The sequence below is a fragment of the Pleurodeles waltl genome, chromosome 3_1 (genome assembly GCF_031143425.1).
Source record: "Pleurodeles waltl isolate 20211129_DDA chromosome 3_1, aPleWal1.hap1.20221129, whole genome shotgun sequence".
Classification (NCBI taxonomy): Eukaryota; Metazoa; Chordata; class Amphibia; order Caudata; family Salamandridae; genus Pleurodeles; species Pleurodeles waltl.
This window is the reverse complement of record NC_090440.1, coordinates 1167433080-1167453483: the sequence shown is the minus strand read 5'-3', so window position 1 is coordinate 1167453483 and position 20404 is coordinate 1167433080.

The window sequence follows — 20404 nt, the reverse complement described above, 5'->3', positions numbered from 1 at the left end:
AAAAATCTCAAAGAGTGTCATCGAAGTCACCAACCAAGGACCTCAAAAATGAGTCTGTAGTATCTGCCGCTGCGAGTGCAACTAGAATCTTACTAGTTGTTTGCACGCGCCGCGGAGCCGCTCGCACAAGCCTGTTCCTCGGTGTTCGGGTTTTCCTGACGCACGTGTGGCCCGAGGAATCCAAGACATCGAGGAACGGCAGATGGGGAGCAGAGGAGCGAGAGACGATCGGCGCTGCGCTGGGGTGATTAATTTTGGATATTTTTGACATGCTTTGTCACTAAAGAAAGAAACAAACATCGTTTTTAAGAAACATTGGGGTCATTACAACCCTGGTGGACGGTGTTAAAGGTGCGGCAATACCGCAAACAGGCCGACGGTCAAAAAAAGGGAATTATGACCCTGGCGGAAACCGCCAACAAAGACAGCCACTTTAACACACCGCCCGCCACGGCGGTACAGACAAGCAGCGCGGCGGTCACCGCCAACAGACAGGCGGAAGACAATGTACCGCCCACAGTATTACAACAGGCCAATCTACCACCTTTTCCGGGGCGGATTCACCGTGGATAAAAACATGGCGGAAACAGTTACTGCAGTGGGAAAACGCTCACCTGAATACATCCCACGAGGAACAAGGACTCCATGGAGCCCGAATTACACATTCTGCCGACCCTTGTATTCCTACTCATCTACGAAGACCAACACCGGCGCGGCCGAAGACAATGGTGAGTACTGCACCTACGACATGGGGGAGGGGGGAGGCAAAAGTTAGGGGGACACACACGAAACACCACCACCCCCTCCCCCACCCTCGCATATTACAACATACACACCAATGCATCCACAAAAATCACAGAAACAACCCACAATCCCCCCGGAAGAATGCAAAGACAAAGCAAAATCAGTTCAAACATTGTAATGTAGCAATGTACATGTCTGTCAAAAATATACAGATATATAATAAAATCAGCCAGAAATATATACATTATGAGAAGTAGTGCAGATGTGCACATAGCAATGTCTGTGCACCACTAGTCCAAAAATGCATGGGCGAGGCCCACAGTAGATACCTGTCCACAATCGGAGAGAACACTGCCGGGGCATCAGATAGAAATACTACAGGCACCTCAGGGGGAAGGGAAGGGGGGGCACCTCAGCCGGATGAGTGCAAAGCCAGATCCATGACGGGGCTCCATGCCCATTGATGTATCCTGGGGAGTGCAAAGCCACAGTCTCTCAAGTCTCTACAGTGGGTAGGTTGCCCACTGTTCCATCCTGGGGAGTGCAAAGCCACAGTCTCTCAAGTCTCTACAGTGGGTGGGTTGCCCACTGTTCCATCCTGGGGAGTGCAAAGCCACAGTCTCTCAAGTCTCTACAGTGGGTGGGTTGCCCACTGTTCCATCCTGGGGAGTGCAAAGCCACAATTTTGCAAGTAGATAACAGCCGCCACTGGCTCTGGAGGGGGACTGGTGCCCAGACTGGATTAGTCTCCCCGTGAAAGTTCCTGTCCCGTCACTGTCCCAGCTGCACATGGGATAACGATGCTTGATGTGGCGGTCTTTTCATTCTTACCCAGTGCATGCCCTGTTCAGTGGTGCTTTGCCATGGCGGTCCCTGGACTGTTCAGCGGTGCTTTGCCATGGCGGTCTCTGGACTGTTCAGCGGTGCTTTGCCATGGCGGTCTCTGGACTGTTCAGCGGTGCTTTGCCATGGCGGTTCTGGACTGTTCAGCTGTGCTTTGCCATGGCGGTCTCTGGACTGTTCAGCGGTTCTTTGCCATGGCGGTTCTGGAACGGGCATTGGTGTGTGGCATGACGTTCCCTGGACTGGGCATTGGTGTGTGGCATGACGTTACCTAGACTGGGCATTGGTGTGTGGCATGATGTTCCCTCATAGCCCACCTGGGCTGTGGCTGCCGGGGCCCTCCTGGGCACTGACTCCGGCGGTGGCGGTGGTCTCCTGACCAGTGACGATACTTGGACCCTCCTGGGCAATGACTCCGGGCGGTGGTCTCCTGACCAGTGACGATACTTGGGCCCTCCTGGGCAATGACTCTGGCGGTGGTCTCCTGACCAGTGACAATACTTGGGCCATCCTGGGCAATGACTCCGGCGGTGGCGGTGGTCTCCTGACCAGTGACGATACTTGGGCCCTCCTGGGCACTGACTCCGGCGGTGGTCTCCTGACCAGTGACAATACTTGGGCCCTCCTGGGCACTGACTCCGGCGGTGGTCTCCTGACCAGTGACAATACTTGGGCCCTGCTGGGCAATGACTCTGGCGGTGGCGGTGGTCTCCTGACCAGTGACGATCCTTGGGCCCTCCTGGGCACTGACTCCGGCGGTGGTCTCCTGACCAGTGACAATACTTGGGCCCTCTTGGGCAATGACTCCGGCGGTGGCGGTGGTCTCCTGACCAGTGACGATACTTGGGCCCTCCTGGGCAATGACTCTGGTGGTGGTCTCCGGACCAGTGACGACGGTGCTGGCGGTGGCGTCTCGACCGCCGGGAAGGATGCCGCCCTTCTCTGCCGTGATACTCACAACAGGCTGGGCAGACTTCCTCTGGCCCTTCCCCACCTTTGGTGGAGTCACAGCTGACTCTCCAATCCCCTTGGGACCCCTGCGACTTGTTTTTCCCTCCAGGAGTCTTCACACGGTCCTGTCCTCCACTTTCCAATTTCAGAGCCTTTACAGGGGGTGGGCTGCCAGTGCCTTGGCTCCGGGTCATACTGCCTGCCCTGGTGGCCGGTGCACTCCACACACCTTGAACAGGCACCACTGGTATTGGAGGCTTTTTGGCTGAGGCGCTACGTCGGGACTGATGAATTGGAGGGGGGTGGGGGCAAAAAGGTCAACTTTACAGAGGGTCAGTTTCTGACGAACACTGGGATGGGTAGTTGGAGGGGGCCTGGGAGTGGAGGAAGAGGAGGTGGTTGTAGGAGGTGTCACTTTAGGTGTTTTGGGTGCAGGTGCAGGTACTGGAGGCTGTCGTGAGGTGGATGGATGTTGGGTGTGTGGGTGCTCGCATTTGTGTACTTTTGGAGGGGGCGTCACAGACACACTGGGAGAGGACACAGGGGACGTGTAAATGGCAGTGGAGGTGGTGAGTGCAGGTGAGCGGGAAGTGGTGCTGGGTGTTCTGTTGCGAGTCCTGGTGCCTGTAGATGTAGTGCATGCAGGTGTGTGTGTAGACAAGACTGGGAGGGAGGAGGGAGAAGAGGAGGAGGGGGACACAGTGGAGGCAGTGGATGTTGCTGTGTCTCTATGTGTGTGATGCTTGCGTGAGTGCCTGTGGGTTGTGTGGTGCCTATGTTTGCTTGAGCTACTTGTGTGTGTTGACTTGTCTGCATGCTGGTCTGTAGGTGTGCTTGGGATGGGCTGGGGTGCAGGGGATTGGGTATGGGTGGAGGAGGTTGGAGGGGGGAGGCTAGACACAGGGACAATGGCTGCCATCAGTGCTGAGGCTAGAGATTGCAGGGTTCGCTGAAGGGCAGCCTGACCAGAATGAATGCCCTCCAGGAATGCATTACCGTGTTGCAACTCTCTTTCTACACCCTGTATGGCATTCACAATGGTAGACTGCCCAACAGTGAGTGACCTGAGGAGGTCAATGGCCTCCTCACTGAGGGCAGCAGGGGTGACTGGGGCAGGGCCTGAGGTGCCTGGGGCGAAGGTGATGCCCACCCTCCTGGGTGAGCGGGCACGGGGCAAACGCTGAGGGGCTGCTGGGAGGGCGGTGCTGGTAGGGGAGGTGGCGGCTGTACCTGTAGAAGTGAGGCGCACAGATTGTGCCGCCACCACAAGGGAGCTCCCATCGGTGGACGAGTCCGTGTCGCTGCTTGGTGATCCGGTGGCTGACGTGAAGCTCCCCTCGCCCTCCGTCCCACTGGTGCATTCTGAGTCCGTGGTGTGGCCCTCCATGGCCATGTGGGATGCAGCTCCCTCGTGCTCCGGTGCCACTGTACCTCCGCCTGATGATGCTGATGCACAAAAGAACAGTGACAGCACAAAAAGGGGGGGGAAGACAGAAGAAGAACAGGTTGAGTGAATGGCATACCGCTACAGTTGGCGGACAAGACAGACACAGCAGCCCCCTGCACTACGCCGTGCTCCTGGCCTCTGCATATGCAATTCCTGGGATATGGCCTACATGGCTATGGTGGACATTTGCACACATGGATGCCACAGGGGCATATGTACCTGTACTTGGCACTCTACTGCGGTGGTGTAGAGTGCCACATGGGCTGCATTACAGAGGGGCCTACTCTACGTATTTCTGGCTGGCCTAGGTACACCCACAGGCCTCCTCCCCCTCCCAGACCCCTCCACTGCGCGCAAAGTCCGCAGAATGAGGTTGTACTCACCCCCATGTGTCTGCTGTGATGCCCTCAAGCGCCCATCCAGCTCAGGGTAGGCCACCGCCAGGATCCGGAACATCAGAGGGGTCATGGTGCGACGGGCACCCCTCCCACGTTGGGAGGCCATCCCCAGCTGAGCCTCCGCCGTCTTCTTGCTGTAGCGGCGAATGTCCTCCCATCTTTTCCGGCAGTGGGTGCCCCGTCTCTGGTGGGCCACCAGGGTCCGGACGTCCTTGGCGATGGCACGCTAAATGTCCCTCTTCTGGTGGGCGCTGACCTACATGACATGCACAAGGGAAGACGAAAAGTAATTACCAACTGCACAGTCGATGTGAGTGGCCCCCTCCCTACTCTAGCCATGTGGCCCATTCATTCACATGCATTAATGTTCCCTGAACTCTGCCCCCTTCCCTCTTACAACCAGCCCTCTCCACCCAGGCCTAGCCCATACAACGTGCTCCCTGTGTACTAACCTGTTGGTCTGGAGGACCGTAGAGTAGCGTGTACTGGGGGAGGACCCCGTCTACCAGTTTCTCCAACTCCTGAGCAGTGAAGGCAGCGGCCATTTCCCCAGACTCAGCAGCCATCGTCGCTTCCAGACCGAGGTCACAGCAGCACTTGCAGTGTAGGTCCTCTCCTGTCGAAGATCAGGTATCTAGTGATTGAACAGATAGAAAATGGCGGTGACGTCCGCGGCGGTGACGTCCGCGGCGGTGCGTATCATCACCACCGGCGCACCTCTTCATTGGCTCCTGGGACCCATAGGGTCCTATGTTAACCAATGCAGCATTGCGCCACGGTCTACGACCGCCTACTGCGATGGTGTGCAACGCCAGCGCAGTTACCCCACAATCCCATTGTCCCAGTTTAGAGGTCAGGCAGCCGCCATTTCAGGGGCCCACATGGCTTCGTTTACTTCTGTGTCACACATAGCTAGGCCTACACTCAACACACATACAGGAAGGGTTTTGTGTTTGGTGTAGTCTTCTGTGTAACTGTGGGTACATACCTGGAGGAAAATTGACTTTATCGTCGCTGTTGTCCTTCGTAGACGCCGTCAGCTGGGACATGTGAGAAGATGGCGGAATCTTCCGGTGCACCGACCGCTGGTGGACCTGTTGACAATGGAAGAGTGACATGTAATCGTCACCTACAGGTTTGACCGTGCCACAATCCAGGAACTATGTACCCAGTTGGATCCAGACCTGATGTCACCAATCCCCCATCCCACTGGAATCCCCCCTGACATGCAGGTGCTGTCAGTGCTCCATTTCCTTGCAAGTGGGTCATTTCAGAAAACAGTGGCCATGGCATCAGGGATGTCACAGCCTATGTTTTCCAACGTCTTGTCCAGAGTGTTGTCTGCCCTGCTGAAACACGTAAGGAGATACATCATTTTCCCTGAGGTGGAAGATTTGGCTACAGTTAAAGGTGACTTCTATGCCCTTGGACATATCCCCAACGTCATAGGTGCCATTGATGGGACCCATGTAGCTCTGGTCCCCCCCCCACAGGAGTGAACAGGTGTATAGGAACAGGAAGAATTATCATTCCATGAATGTACAGATGGTCTGTTTGGCAGACCAGTACATCTCCCAGGTTAATGCTATGTTCCCTGGCTCAGTGCATGATGCCTACATCCTGCGGAATAGCAGCATCCCTGATATGATGGGTCAACTCCAGAGGCACCGTGTATGGCTATTAGGGGACTCTGGTTACCCCAACCTTTCCTGGCTATTGACCCCAGTGAGGAATCCCAGGACCAGGGCAGAGGAATGCTACAATGAGGCCCATGGGCGGACTAGGAGGGTGATTGAACGCACCTTCGGCCTCCTTAAGGCCAGGTTCAGGTGCCTCCATATGACAGGTGGTTCCCTATTCTACTCACCGAAGAAGGTGTGCCAGATCATCATCGCCTGCTCGATGCTTCATAATTTGGCTTTGGGACGACAGGTGCCTTTTCTGCAGGAGGATGGTCCAGATGACGGTGTTGTGGCAGCTGTGGAGCTTGTGGAGCCTGTGGACAGTGATGAGGAGGAAGCTGAGGAAGAAGACAACGACAACAGGGAGTCAGACATACAGCAATATTTCCAGTGACACACAGGTGAGAACATTTTCATTTTTACCATTACATTCACTGTCACACGTCTTCCTCTATCCTGTGTGTAATTTAATGGGATTATTTGGTAATTGAGCTGTTTCTTTCCATTACGGTTTCACAGGTGTGGTTACCAACGTGTGTCATCTACTTGCATCCTTCAAGGACTTGTGATGTGTGACATTGGTATGTTGCCTTTACATCTCACAACGCATTTGACACTGTCATAGATATTACATTTTAACAAATCATAGACTGACTCCAGATTGTTTTGTGTTTCAAGGGTGTTTATTGAAGTGCTCAGAAATGGGAGGGGGTGGCAAAATGGTGATGGGTGATGGCGGAGGAATGTCCATGGCAGAGTCCAGTCTATTAGTCTCACAGGTGCACTGCCCATATGGGCATAGGACGTGGAGCTGGGGCAGTTCAAGTATGGACAGGGTAACTATGTGGGACAGTGGGGGGACAATCAGGGTGGTCTCATTTCCTGGCGGGGGTCTTGCCATCTTGCTCTGTCCTGTTACTGGATCTCAGGAACCGCTTGCGTGGTGGTTCTCCCTCTGCAGGAGATGGGGTGCTGGTGTGGTGGTCCTGTGGCGGGGTGTCCTGTCCACTAGCGCCGGCGGAGGTGGTGGGCAGTTCATCGCCCTGGCTAGTGTCAGGGGCCCCTTGAAGTGCCACGGTGTCCCTCAGGGTCTGCTGTATGTCCTTCAGCACCCCTACGATGGTGCCCAAGGCGGAGCTGATGGTCCTGAGCTCCTCCCTGAACCCCAAATACTGGTCCTCCTGCAGGCGGTGGGTCTCCTGAAACTTGACCAGGACCGTCGCCATCGTCTCCTGGGAGTGGTGGTATGCTCCCATGATGGAGGTGAGGGCCTCGTGGAGAGTGGGTTCCCTTGGCCTGTCCACCCCCTGTCGCACAGCAGCCCTCCCAGTTCCCCTGTGTTCCTGTGCCTCCGTCCCCTGGACCGTGTGCCCACTACCACTGCCCCCAGGTCCCTGTTGTTGTTGGGGTGGTGGGTTATCCTGGGTTCCCTGTAGTGGTGGACACACCGCTGATTGACCTGTCCTGGGTACGGAGGTTTGGGCCCGCTGGGTGGGTGCTGTGCTGGTGTTACCAGAGGGTGGAAGGTCAGTGTTGGGCTGTGCCTGTGCAAGGGGAACCGACTGTCCCGAGGCCCACGATGGTCCGGGCTGGTCATCAGGCTCCAGTAGGGCAGAGCTGCTATCGTCAAAGTGGGTGGAGTGGTGTTGTCTGGACCCTCTGGTGTGGTGACGGTCCTTCGTGTTTCTGCAGGGGCATAAGAGCATGATTATTGCATGGGTGTGTGTGATGGTGTGCAATGGGTGGGTGTCTGTGTACCCCAGTGCAAGGATTCCTGTGTGGGGGCTTGTGTGATGATGGTTAGGGGGTTGTTATGGATATGTGCAGTGGGCATGCTTAGGTGATAGGTGTCCATGCTTAGTTGTGTCATGCAGGGCTTGGTGTTGGGATGTGTAGTTTGTATTATGAATACATTAGTGAGGAGTTGGGGTGATAGGGGAGGGTGTGAGGGTGGGGGTGTGTGATAGCATGCAGGTAGGGTGGGGGATATGATAGTTAAGATTTGACTTACCAGTGTCCCATCCTCCACCGACTCCTCCGAGGCCCTCTGGATGCATGATGGTCAAGACTTGCTCCTCCCATGTTGTTAGTTGTCGGGGAGTAGGTGGGGGTCTGCCGCCAGTCCGCTGAACCGCGATGTTGTGCCTGGAGACCGTTGAACGCACCTTCCCCCGTAGGTCGCTCCACCTCTTCCTGATGTCCACCCGATTTCTTGGCTGATGTCCCACAGCGTTGACCCTGTCGACTATTCTTCCCCATAGCTCCATCTTCCTGGCTATGGATTTGTGCTGCACCTGTGAGCCAAATAGCTGTGGCTCTACCCGGACAATTTCCTCCACCATGACCCGGAGCTCCTCCTCAGAAAAGCGGGGGTGTCTTTGGCGTGCCATGGGGTGGTGTGTGTGTTGTGTGGGGCGGTGTGAGCATTGATGTGTGTGGTGATGTGTAGTGGTGTGTGGTGTTTTGTGCGTGGATGTTGTGTGGGTGATGGTGTTGTGTGCCTCTGTATGGTGGGGTTGTCTTTGCTGTGCTGTCTATCTGGCCTTCGTCCGTGAATTGTGGTCGTAGGGGTTTGTGGGTGATGTGGGTGTGTGTTTTATATAGTATTGGGTGTGTGGGAGTGGTGTGTGTTTGTGTATCAGGTGTGTGTATTTGGAATTGTCCAATGTGGCGATGTTTTGCGCAGCGGTGTGTACCGCCAATGGAATACCGCGGTTGAAAGACCGCCACGTGGATTCGTGTGTCATAATAGCATGGGTGTGTTTCTGTTGCCGTGGAGGTGGAGGCTTTGTTATCGCCACTTTATCACTGACCTTTGGTGTGGCGGAGCTGTGTGGGTGTCTGAGTTTCGGCGGATTCCGAGATGTATGTCATAATAGCTGTGGCGGAATTCCGCGGCCGCGGCGGTGTATTGGCGGTCTTCTGCACGGCGGTAAGCGCCTTTTACCGCCAATGTTGTAATGACCGCCATCGTTTTTTGGACGGATTATGTCTCCAGGAAATACTTCACAGTTTACCATATGTGGCGACGAGCTGTGGAGCTGAATCACCCCAGGCTATCACATTGTTTCTCGGAGGCCCACACGTGCCTGTTGTTCTCTTCCACTTTAATCCTTGGGGACCCAAGGTTAATCACAGGAAACTTAACCAGAACTGGCTGCTGTTTCTCCCATAACCCTCTAGTCAAAGGGTGTATCTACAGGAAGTCTTGATTCCTAGGGAAACATGGTGGCCATCTTTAAACAGTAATTTTAACCATGGATTCTATTAATTTTTTCAGTTTAAAACTTACTGCGGAGTTGGTAAGTTGGTAAAGACTTTACTATCTTGTTTTTACATTGTTTAAAGTGGCATTTTGTCTCCATCTAGTTGTCATGCAATCTGTTAACCCTCCACCACCATTTTTGGAAACACCTGGAGAGAAACTGGTTACCAGATTTGATGCTCCACCAAGTTTAGTCATAGCGAGACATACGTTTTTTAGGAGGGAACAGAAAAGTGGAGAGGAGGTCAATACTTACATATCTGCATTGAGGAAACTTGCTTCAGATTGTCCTTTCGAAACATTTACTGATCAGTTAATCCGTGCTAATTCATTAGTCACTGTTCGGATAAGTCTATCAAACAAAAGTTGTTGTCCTTGGGAGATCCATCTTTATTGGAATCGATCAGAATTGCAAAAAGTATTGAAACTGTGATCAAATCAGCCAATGAATTAGAACATGCACAAGTTGAACAAATTAATGCAGTCCAGAAAACTAACAACAGAAACAAGATGAACATTCTGTCTTCTGGCAAAGGAGAAGTGGCCAAACACAATAGTTTCTTCAAACAAACTAACATATGTTTTAGGTGTGGTTATCCATCACATCGAAAAGGAGGGAAGATCTGCCCTGCAAAAAACGTTCAGTGCAGATTATGTGGTAAAACAGGACATTTTGCAAAAGTGTGCCAAAGTAGCAAAAGTGACAATACTAAGGTTAATGCTGTTGTTGGTGATAGTGATGACAGAATGGGTGAGTTGATGAGCGAAATGCAAGAAATGATTTTGGCTGTGGGTGACCATGACATAAGAAGTGGTAATCCTGATCACCGCATTGATCCTTACATTTTAATACAGGTTGGTGACAAACATTTAAGGTTGTTAGCTGATTCGGGTGCCAGAATCACTATGATTACTCAGGAGTTATTTGAACAAAATTGGGAAACACGGAAATTGTACCCACCAGACAGGTCACCAGTGTCGTACAAAGGTAGGAGGATTGATTTAGTGGGTTACTTTGAAGATGTCTTGGTTTTCAAAGTATGACGTATTTTCGGGAAGATGTATGTGGCTGTAAAAGGATTGAACATTTTGGGGTGGTTCCATCAAGGGTTGTTTGGCATGGTTTTGCGTCCAGGTACAGGTCATCAGGTAACAGTAATAAGAGATTCCGCCGATATTGAAAATCTGCTTAATGAGTTTCCTAGAGTTTTTTCAGGTGAATTAGGTAGGATAAGAGGCTTTACACATAAAATAAAAGTTAAAGATAATGCCGTTCCAATAAAAGATAAATTGAGAGGTGTACCATTTAGTGTCAGAGATGAGTTAGAAAAAGAAGTGGAGAGTTTACGAACGAAGGGAATCATTGAACCTGTTGATTCTTCATTGTGGTTATCACCTTTGGTTGTGGCTAAGAAAAAAATGGTGAACTAAGAGTATGTGTTGACTTGAGAGCTCTTAACAGAGAGATTTGGGTGGACTCCCATCCACTGCCAAAGATTAGTGAGATGCTCTCTTGCATTACTGGAGCGAAACTCTTTACGAAACTGGACTTAGCTGCTGCTTATCACCAGGTAGAATTGACCCCAGATTCTCGTCACTTCACTGCCTTTGTTTCCCCATGGGGGACGTACCAATATTGTTGTATGCTGTTCGGACTGGCATCAGCAGAGTCAGTGTTTCAGAGGATAATGTCTACGCTGCTCAAGGGCATAAAGAAAGTGTGTGTGTTTCAGGATGATGTATTGATCCATGCTGGTGATCGACGTGAACATGATGAGATTTTGATGCAAGTCCTGAAAAGGTTCAATAGTGCTAGGATTGTGTTGAAAAGAGAAAAATGTCAGTCTCTCCAAACGTCAGTAGAATATTTGGGGCATGTCTTGACTGCAGAAGGTGTTTATCCCAGACCACGGCTGGTAGAAGCGATTGTGAAAACACCTGCACCTCAGGACAAAGTTAGTGTAAAATATTTTTGGGGACTTTTGAGTTCTATTCTAGGTTTATTGAGAAGTTTGCGACTCTAAACGGACCCATTTCGAATCTACTGAAAACAAAAACAGATTTTGTGTGGGATACTGAATGTGCAGAAGCGTTTGATATTATTAAGCAAAGGTTGGGTGGTGTCGGTGTATTACAATCCTATGATCATAATTTGGATTGTTGTTTGACTATGGATGCCAGCGAGTTCGGCGTTGGAGCTGTTTGTCGCAGATCAGTGGAAAACTGGAGCATACTATTGGATTTGCATCAAGAGTGCTCAGACCAAATGAAATACACTATTCTGTAATAGAAAAATAATTATTAGCATGTTGGTGGGGTATAGAGAAGTTTAAACCTTATCTGTGGCGTAGACATTTTTTGCTCCAAACAGACCATAAACCTTTAGTTTCTATTTTGAATGGTACCCTGGTGGGAAAGAGGATATTCAGGATGAAAATTATTTTATTGCGGCCATTGAATTGGAACGTACTGGGTCATTTTCCAAAAAGTGCTAGAAGGAAGCATCGACAAATGATCCTGTACTCTCTAAGTCGTGACGTATGTCGAGGAAGGATGGCCACATGAGAAAAGTTTGGATCTTAGTGCTCAACCTTTTTTTAAGGTGTCTGATGAACTGTCAATTGAAGATGGCGTACTACTGAGAAATGATCAAATTGTACCTCCGAAAGCTATAAGATCTATTATTCTGGAAAAAGCACAAGAAGGTCATTTGGGTTCTACTCTTACAAAAAAAAGGGTGAGAGAGTACTTTTGGTGGCCGCAAATGGACAGAGACATTGAAACATTAGTCAAAGTTTGTCACATCTGTTCCACCAGTGATAAGACCCTCAAGACATCAACTCCTCCGCTTAAGCCTATTGAATGTCCGTCAGGTCCCTGGAAAAAGATTGGTATCGATCTGCTAGGGCCGTTCAACTCACTTCCACCTAAATTACGTTACGCTTATGTTGCAATTGACTACTTTTCCAAGTGGCCTCATGTGAAGTTTGTAGGACATGCTGATTCCACGTCGGTTGTGTCTTTTCTAAAAGATTTATTTTTGGAGGAAGGGTTTTTCCAAGGAATTTGTGTCTGATAAAGGGGTCCAATTTGTTTCAAGTGAGGTTGAACATTTTCTGAATGATTGTGCTATCAAACATTTGAAGAGCTCACTTTACCAACCGCAAACAAATGGTTTGGTTGAACGCTTTAATAGAGTGGTTGGTGAATGTGTCCAGTGGGCTTTAGCTAATGGGTGTGTGTGAGAAAACAGGGCTGATTGCAGAGGCCCCATAACTTTTTGCCCCCATTTTCCACTTTTTGCTGGTGTTTTCCTGACTTTAAAGGTGCCCTGGGTACTGCTAACCAGTCCCAGGGCCTGTGCTCTGTGTAAAATGGATATGCAAATTAGGCTAATTATAATTGGCTAAGTTAACCTACCTATAAGTCCCTAGTATATGGTAGGGCATGTAGGTTTAGGGACCACAGCATAGGTGGTGCACACCTAGGTGCATTGCTGAGGTGCCCAGTGTCATTTTAAAAGCAAGCCTGCCTTGCTGGCTGCTTTTAAATTAAAGTTATATGCAAATTCGACTTTGGAATTAAAGGTACTTCCAAAGTCTTAAACTACCTTATTTTTATATATAAGTCACCCCTAAGGTGTGCCCTATGTGCCCCTAGGGCTGGGTGCCATGTAACTATAAGCAGGGACTTTATAAAAATAGATTTATAAGCCCTGGAGAGGTAAAAACAGCCAAATTCATTTTTCCCTCATTGAAGTAAATGGCCTTCATAGGCTAGAATGGGCAGACTTTATTTTAAATTTTAAAGTCTCCTTAAATGTTACATACCAAGAATTTGGTATCAAATTGATTGTTGTAATAAATCCCACAACTTCCAGTTGTTGGATTTAATATAACTTGTCCAGGTAAAAAGTTTAGACTTTACCTAAAAAGTTGCCAATTTCAGCTCTGCATTGTTTTTGCTGCTGTGCTCTGATTGGCCAGCCTGCAGCAGCTTCTGCCAGGCTGCCTTGATGAGGTGTGAAGTGGCCAGACTTCACACAAAGGAATGTGCTTGGGGGAGAGAATCTCCCCTCAGCAGATGGTGAGGCAGGAAGGGGGAGGGCTGCCAAACTGGTCTTCAAAGGCAGAGAAGGACATTTGCAGCACCCAGCAACACCCCCACATCCTGCAACCCCAGACAGCTAGGTGCCCCCTTGATTAGATTAGGAGAGGGCAGGAGAGGGGTGTGTTTATGATTTTTAGCCACACCAGTGGGTGGGCTCAGCCAGATGTAACCTCCAAAAAATCAGATTCATCCATGTTGGATTTTTAGAGACTGTTGCCTTCTGGGATGGATTTTTGCCACACTTCCCAGGAAGTGGTCATCACAGGGGGACGACCCTGTCCCTGATTGGAGAACCAGGGCCCCCCTGCTTTTCACCCAGGAGCAAGGATAAAACTGGCAGACCTGCACCCACACCTCAGATCCCCTCCAGAATTCAACAAGAAAGGAACTAAAGAAGAAGAAGGTCTGCCCTGCTGGACCCCTGGCCTGCACCTGGAACCTGCACTCAGAAGGACTGCACCAGCTGCACACTTGGGCTTCACCACAAGAAGGACTTTGCCTGGCTTCAACTGGTTCAAGGAGGGACTCCCTGTTTGCTACAGGTGAAAAATTGCTAACCAGAGTCCCCTGCACCAACTCCTGAAGAAAGCGACCAGCTGACCACTGTCCAGTGGCCAAAAAGGAGTTTGCGCCAGGTGCATTCTGGGAGTTGAAGTCCGCACCCCCCAAGGACCATCACAGAACTTCTGGACCCTTGGGGTGAGCTGTGGACCCCAAAAGAACCTTAAAAGAACATCTGGGTGAAGCCCCAGAAGTTTGGAAAAGATTTGAGATTTTGGAAAAAAGCTCCAGAGAGGGACCGACCCGCCGCAGAAATTCTAGCCAGCTTGCCTCAACCGCGACCCGGCCTGACTTCGTGGTTCGTCCCGGTAAAGAAAAACATCCAAAAAAGAGACTAAGTCCGAACGTAAAAAGTTGACCGGGACCTCCCAGCCATCGTATCCGAGAAGGGCTCCATGGACGTCGGATCAAGATCCAGGTTTACCCCGGTCGAAGGATTTTCATCTCGAAAAAACGACTAAGTCCGAAGGTAAAAGTCTCCACCGAGGAAACCCACATCGCGTATCCGGACAAGGGCTCCAGGAGGTCGGATTCAACTGGCAGGTTCGTCCCGGTGAAGAAAAACTTCAAAATAAAGACTAAGTCAGAAGGTAACTTTTTAACCGAGGCCTCCCGCGACCTGTAGCCGAGCAGGGCTCCATCGCGGTCGGCCTGAAAGTTTGACTTTGCCCCGGTCGAGGTGCAACCAGATGACCCGATTGGCGCTTTTTGTTTCTAAGCGCTAGAAAAGTAATAATTCTTTAAAAATTCATATCTCCGGTTCCCCTGAACCGATTTTAATCGTTTTTGTGTCATTTTAAAGATAAAAATATAAACTATTTTTATAAATTGGTTTTGGAATTTTAAACTGTTTCCTGTGTTTTATTTAATTACTGTTTTGTGATATTTGAATGCTTTACACTTTGTCTCCTAAGTTAAGCCTTGACGCTCGTTGCCAAGCTACCAAGGGTTGAGCTGGGATTAATTTACTGAGACCTAACTGTACCTATGTGGAGGTTAGTGGCTTGTTGCTAGGTGTAGGTACCTGCCTGCCCTACCAATAACCCATTTTCCAACATAATTAGAAGCAGCGACGGAACCCTGTACTTGTGTTCAATATCACGTTACAGTTTTGGGTAAAACAAATTAAAAATCCTTTAAATTGTCCTAGTGCAAAAAAATTTTTAATTTTTAATTTGGATTAATTTCAATTATTGAATTTTTTTTAATTTTTCTAAATTCTTGTTTCCAATTTTTGCAAAAAGTTTTTGTTGACACAAAACTAGGGAAGCATGGAGCTTGATCTGGCTAGCCTACCCACACTGACAGTAGTCCAGCTTAGGGGGTTGTGTATTGAAAGAGGGTTGCCTGCAACCACTGATCTCAGGAAGCAAATCCTGATCACATCCCTGACAGCATGGGCTGAGGCCCAAGAGGTAGAGTCAGAAGAAGCTCCAGAGGAGGGAGAAAGAAGGGAGGATGCAAGCTCTAACCACTCAGGGGAGGGAAGGCATCTGAGCCTAAGTGAGGATGAGGAAGAACGGTCCTCAGTAAATACAGTCACTAGGGGCAGACCCAAAGCTACTGGTGGGAAGGGGGTCCTTTCAGGAGGAGAGAACCCATCCATCAGAGAAAGAGAGCTGGAGGCCCAGCTAGCATACATAGCTTTGGAAGCAGAGAAGCTGGCCCTAGAAAAGAAAAAGTGGGCATACAAAGAGAAAAGAGATGGAAGCAGCGATAAAGAAGCTGAGGTGTCCATGGGTGGGGGAGTTTGCCCCAGATTACCCAAGGGGGTGGTTCCTGCTTATGTAGAGGGGGATGACATAGATAAGTGGCTGGGGGCCTTTGAGAGGGCACTCCAAATGAGAAGGGTTAGGCCTCAATACTGGGGTTCCCTTTTGTGGGAGTTGGTCCCCAATTCAGGGAGGGATAGGCTTCTGACCTTAAGGGGGGAGGAGGCAGATTCATACCCTAGTATGAAGAGGTGCTTAGCCAAGAAGTTTGGTCTGACCCCAGAGCAATATAGAATGAAATTCAGGGACACCCAGAAGGTCAGTACCCAGTCTTGGGTTGACTTTGTGGACATTTCACTAAAGGCACTAGAGGGCTGGATTATTGGTAACAAAGTAGATACTTATGAGGGGTTATACAATCTGATCATGAGAGAGCACATCTTGACCAATTGTATCCAAGAAAGGTTATGCCAGCATCTAGTGGACTCTAAGCAGACCAACCCTAGAGAGCTAGGGGAGGCAGCTGATGAGTGGTTGAGAACCAGGGTGGTTGTCAAGTCCCAGGGGGGAGACTCCAAGAAGGGGGGGACAGGTCCCCAAAAACCTAAGGAGGGAGGTGGTAAGCCCACCACAGAGGCTCCCTCTGTACCCCAGAACCCTAAGAAGGTAGAGAGTAAATCCCACTCCCACTCTGACAAGCAGAGACAGGGAGACCCAGGGTTAAAAAAACTCTTGGACAGTAGGGCTTGCTTTGACTGTCAGCAGACAGGTCACTTCAGAGGAGATGCAGCCTGTCCAAAGAAGGTGGTTAGCACTGGGCTGTCCAGTGTAGCCATAGAGGAGGATTCCTCAGATGATGAAGTCCTCCTAGCATTGAGCTGGGAGACAGGACCAGATGGTAAGCTGGTGATCCCTGAGGGTGGGAGTAGGCACTTCCACCACATTCAAGTGAATGGGATCCCTACCACTAGCCTGAGAGACACCGGTGCCAGTCACACTATAGTGAGTGACCGGTTAGTGACCCCAGACATGTATGTCCCAGGAAAGACAAAGAAAGTCAGGATAGCCACAGGGGAGGTAACCTCCAAACCTGTAGCCATAGTGCCCCTAGAGAGGGAGGGTATCCTTGACTGGATTAAGGTGGTAGTCAGTGCTGACCTTCCCCTAGATTGTATCCTGGGCAATGACCTCCCAGAGGTGAGTCTGGTCACAGATGGGGTGGTCGCCCAGGGCGCCCCCCCAACCCAAAGTCCTGGGGAGTCAGTCCCTACAGTTAGGAGACAGGGGTCCCCAAGAAAAGGAAAGAAGAAAAGGAAGGGTAGGCCACTCTTAAAGAGAGTTCCAGGGAGCCAAAGGCCTTCTGCCCCAGTAGGGGGGGAGCCCAGAGTTGGCACTGGTGAGGCCTCACCTGACCCCAAGGAAGTCCTGAGTAGTCAGGCAGCTGTCCAGATGCAAGGTGTTGCCCCTGCACTGACAGAAGGGAGAGTGGAAGGAGGGTGTCTGCCACAGGAGGTGGTAGCCCCCCACTCTAGACAGCAAGAGGGGTGCCAGGACCCCAAAGATGCCCCTAAAGCAGCTCAGCCACCTGTCAGTGGAGAGCTTAGGGTGTGGTTCTGGGTACTGACAGCTGTCAGTAGCCTCTGCTGGGTGCTAGCCTTCCAGGCAGCACTGTACTTGGCCTGGGAGGCAGACCCCAGGGCCAATAGCAAAGTAGGCCCCCTGACCCTATTGGTCATGGTGGGGTTGCTCAAGTGTTGGGTGACCTCTTTGGGTAAGCTAGGTGTTGCCCTAGCAAAGTTTGGAGTAGGGGAGGTGGGCACCTCACTACCCAAGTTGGCAGAGAGAAAGGAAGAAGACCCCCCTAGAGGGAAGTTTCAGTTTGAGTTGGGTCCTTTTACTGTTGGGATGGCTTCACTACCCAGAGGGAGTGACCCTGGCAGGGGGATGTAAGGCAGAGTAGGCCCTGCAAAGGGACAGCCAGTTTTCTTCACTGTCTTCCTCGCCTAACAAGCCAGGAAGACTCTCCCAGGGTTGGGCTGAGTCTCCTGGGCGTGTGGGCTGGGGGGGGGGTTGTGTGAAAAAACAGGGCTGATTACAGAGGCCCCATAACTTTTTGCCCCCATTTTCCACTTTTTGCTGGTGTTTTCCTGACTTTAAAGGTGCCCTGGGTACTGCTAACCAGTCCCAGGGCCTGTGCTCTGTGTAAAATGGATATGCAAATTAGGCTAATTATAATTGGCTAAGTTAACCTACCTATAAGTCCCTAGTATATGGTAGGGCATGTAGGTTTAGGGACCACAGCATAGGTGGTGCACACCTAGGTGCATTGCTGAGGTGCCCAGTGTCATTTTAAAAGCAAGCCTGCCTTGCTGGCTGCTTTTAAATTAAAGTTATATGCAAATTCGACTTTGGAATTAAAGGTACTTCCAAAGTCTTAAACTACCTTATTTTTACATATAAGTCACCCCTAAGGTGTGCCCTATGTGCCCCTAGGGCTGGGTGCCATGTAACTATAAGCAGGGACTTTATAAAAATAGATTTATAAGCCCTGGTGAGGTAAAAACAGCCAAATTCGTTTTTCCCTCATTGAAGTAAATGGCCTTCATAGGCTAGAATGGGCAGACTTTATTTTAAATTTTAAAGTCTCCTTAAATGTTACATACTAAGAATTTGGTATCAAATTGATTGTTGTAATAAATCCCACAACTTCCAGTTGTTGGATTTAATATAACTTGTCCAGGTAAAAAGTTTAGACTTTACCTAAAAAGTTGCCAATTTCAGCTCTGCATTGTTTTTGCTGCTGTGCTCTGATTGGCCAGCCTGCAGCAGCTTCTGCCAGGCTGCCTTGATGAGGTGTGAAGTGGCCAGACTTCACACAAAGGAATGTGCTTGGGGGAGAGAATCTCCCCTCAGCAGATGGTGAGGCAGGAAGGGGGAGGGCTGCCAAACTGGTCTTCAAAGGCAGAGAAGGACATTTGCAGCACCCAGCAACACCCCCACATCCTGCAACCCCAGACAGCTAGGTGCCCCCTTGATTAGATTAGGAGAGGGCAGGAGAGGGGTGTGTTTATGATTTTTAGCCACACAGTGGGTGGGCTCAGCCAGATGTAACCTCCAAAAATCAGATTCATCCATGTTGGATTTTTAGAGACTGTTGCCTTCTGGGATGGATTTTTGCCACACTTCCCAGGAAGTGGTCATCACAGGGGGACGACCCTATCCCTGATTGGAGAACCAGGGCCCCCCTGCTTTTCACCCAGGAGCAAGGATAAAACTGGCAGACCTGCACCCACACCTCAGATCCCCTCCAGAATTCAACAAGAAAGGAACTAAAGAAGAAGAAGGACTGCCCTGCTGGACCCCTGGCCTGCACCTGGAACCTGCACTCAGAAGGACTGCACCAGCTGCACACTTGGGCTTCACCACAAGAAGGACTTTGCCTGGCTTCAACTGGTTCAAGGAGGGACTCCCTGTTTGCTACAGGTGAAAAATTGCTAACCAGAGTCCCCTGCACCAACTCCTGAAGAAAGCGACCAGCTGACCACTGTCCAGTGGCCAAAAAGGAGTTCGCGCCAGGTGCATTCTGGGAGTTGAAGTCCGCACCCCCGAAGGACCATCACAGAACTTCTGGACCCTTGGGGTGAGCTGTGGACCCCAAAAGAACCTTAAAAGAACATCTGGGTGAAGCCCCAGAAGTTTGGAAAAGATTTGAGAATTTTTGGAAAAAAGCTCCAGAGAGGGACCGACCCGCCGCGGAAATTCTAGCCGGCTTGCCTCAACCGCGACCCGGCCTGACTTCGTGGTTCGTCCCGGTAAAGAAAAACATCCAAAAAAGAGACTAAGTCCGAACGTAAAAAGTTGACCGGGACCTCCCAGCCATCGTATCCGAGAAGGGCTCCATGGACGTCGGATCAAGATCCAGGTTTACCCCGGTCGAAGGATTTTCATCTCGAAAAAACGACTAAGTCCGAAGGTAAAAGTCTCCACGAGGAAACCCACATCGCGTATCCGGACAAGGGCTCCAGGAGGTCGGATTCAACTGGCAGGTTCGTCCCGGTGAAGAAAAACTTCAAAATAAAGACTAAGTCAGAAGGTAACTTTTTAACCGAGGCCTCCCGCGACCTGTAGCCGAGCAGGGCTCCATCGCGGTCGGCCTGAAAGTTTGACTTTGCCCCGGTCGAGGTGCAACCAGATGACCCGATTGGCGCTTTTTGTTTCTAAGCGCTAGAAAAGTAATAATTCTTTAAAAATTCATATCTCCGGTTCCCCTGAACCGATTTTAATCGTTTTTGTGTCATTTTAAAGATAATAATATAAACTATTTTTATAAATTGGTTTTGGATTTTTAAACTGTTTCCTGTGTTTTATTTAATTACTGTTTTGTGATATTTGAATTCTTTACACTTTGTCTCCTAAGTTAAGCCTTGACGCTCGTTGCCAAGCTACCAAGGGTTGAGCTGGGATTAATTTACTGAGACCTAACTGTACCTATGTGGAGGTTAGTAGCTTGTTGCTAGGTGTAGGTACCTACCTGCCCTACCAATAACCCATTTTCCAACAGTGTGTGGTTAATGCAGCTGTAAAGAGTATGCTCTGGTTCAACAGAACAACGCCCCATACAAGTACGGGGTGTCTCCGTTTGAAGCGCTGAGAGGGAGGAAGCCTGCCACGCTATATAGACCAGCTTGGTT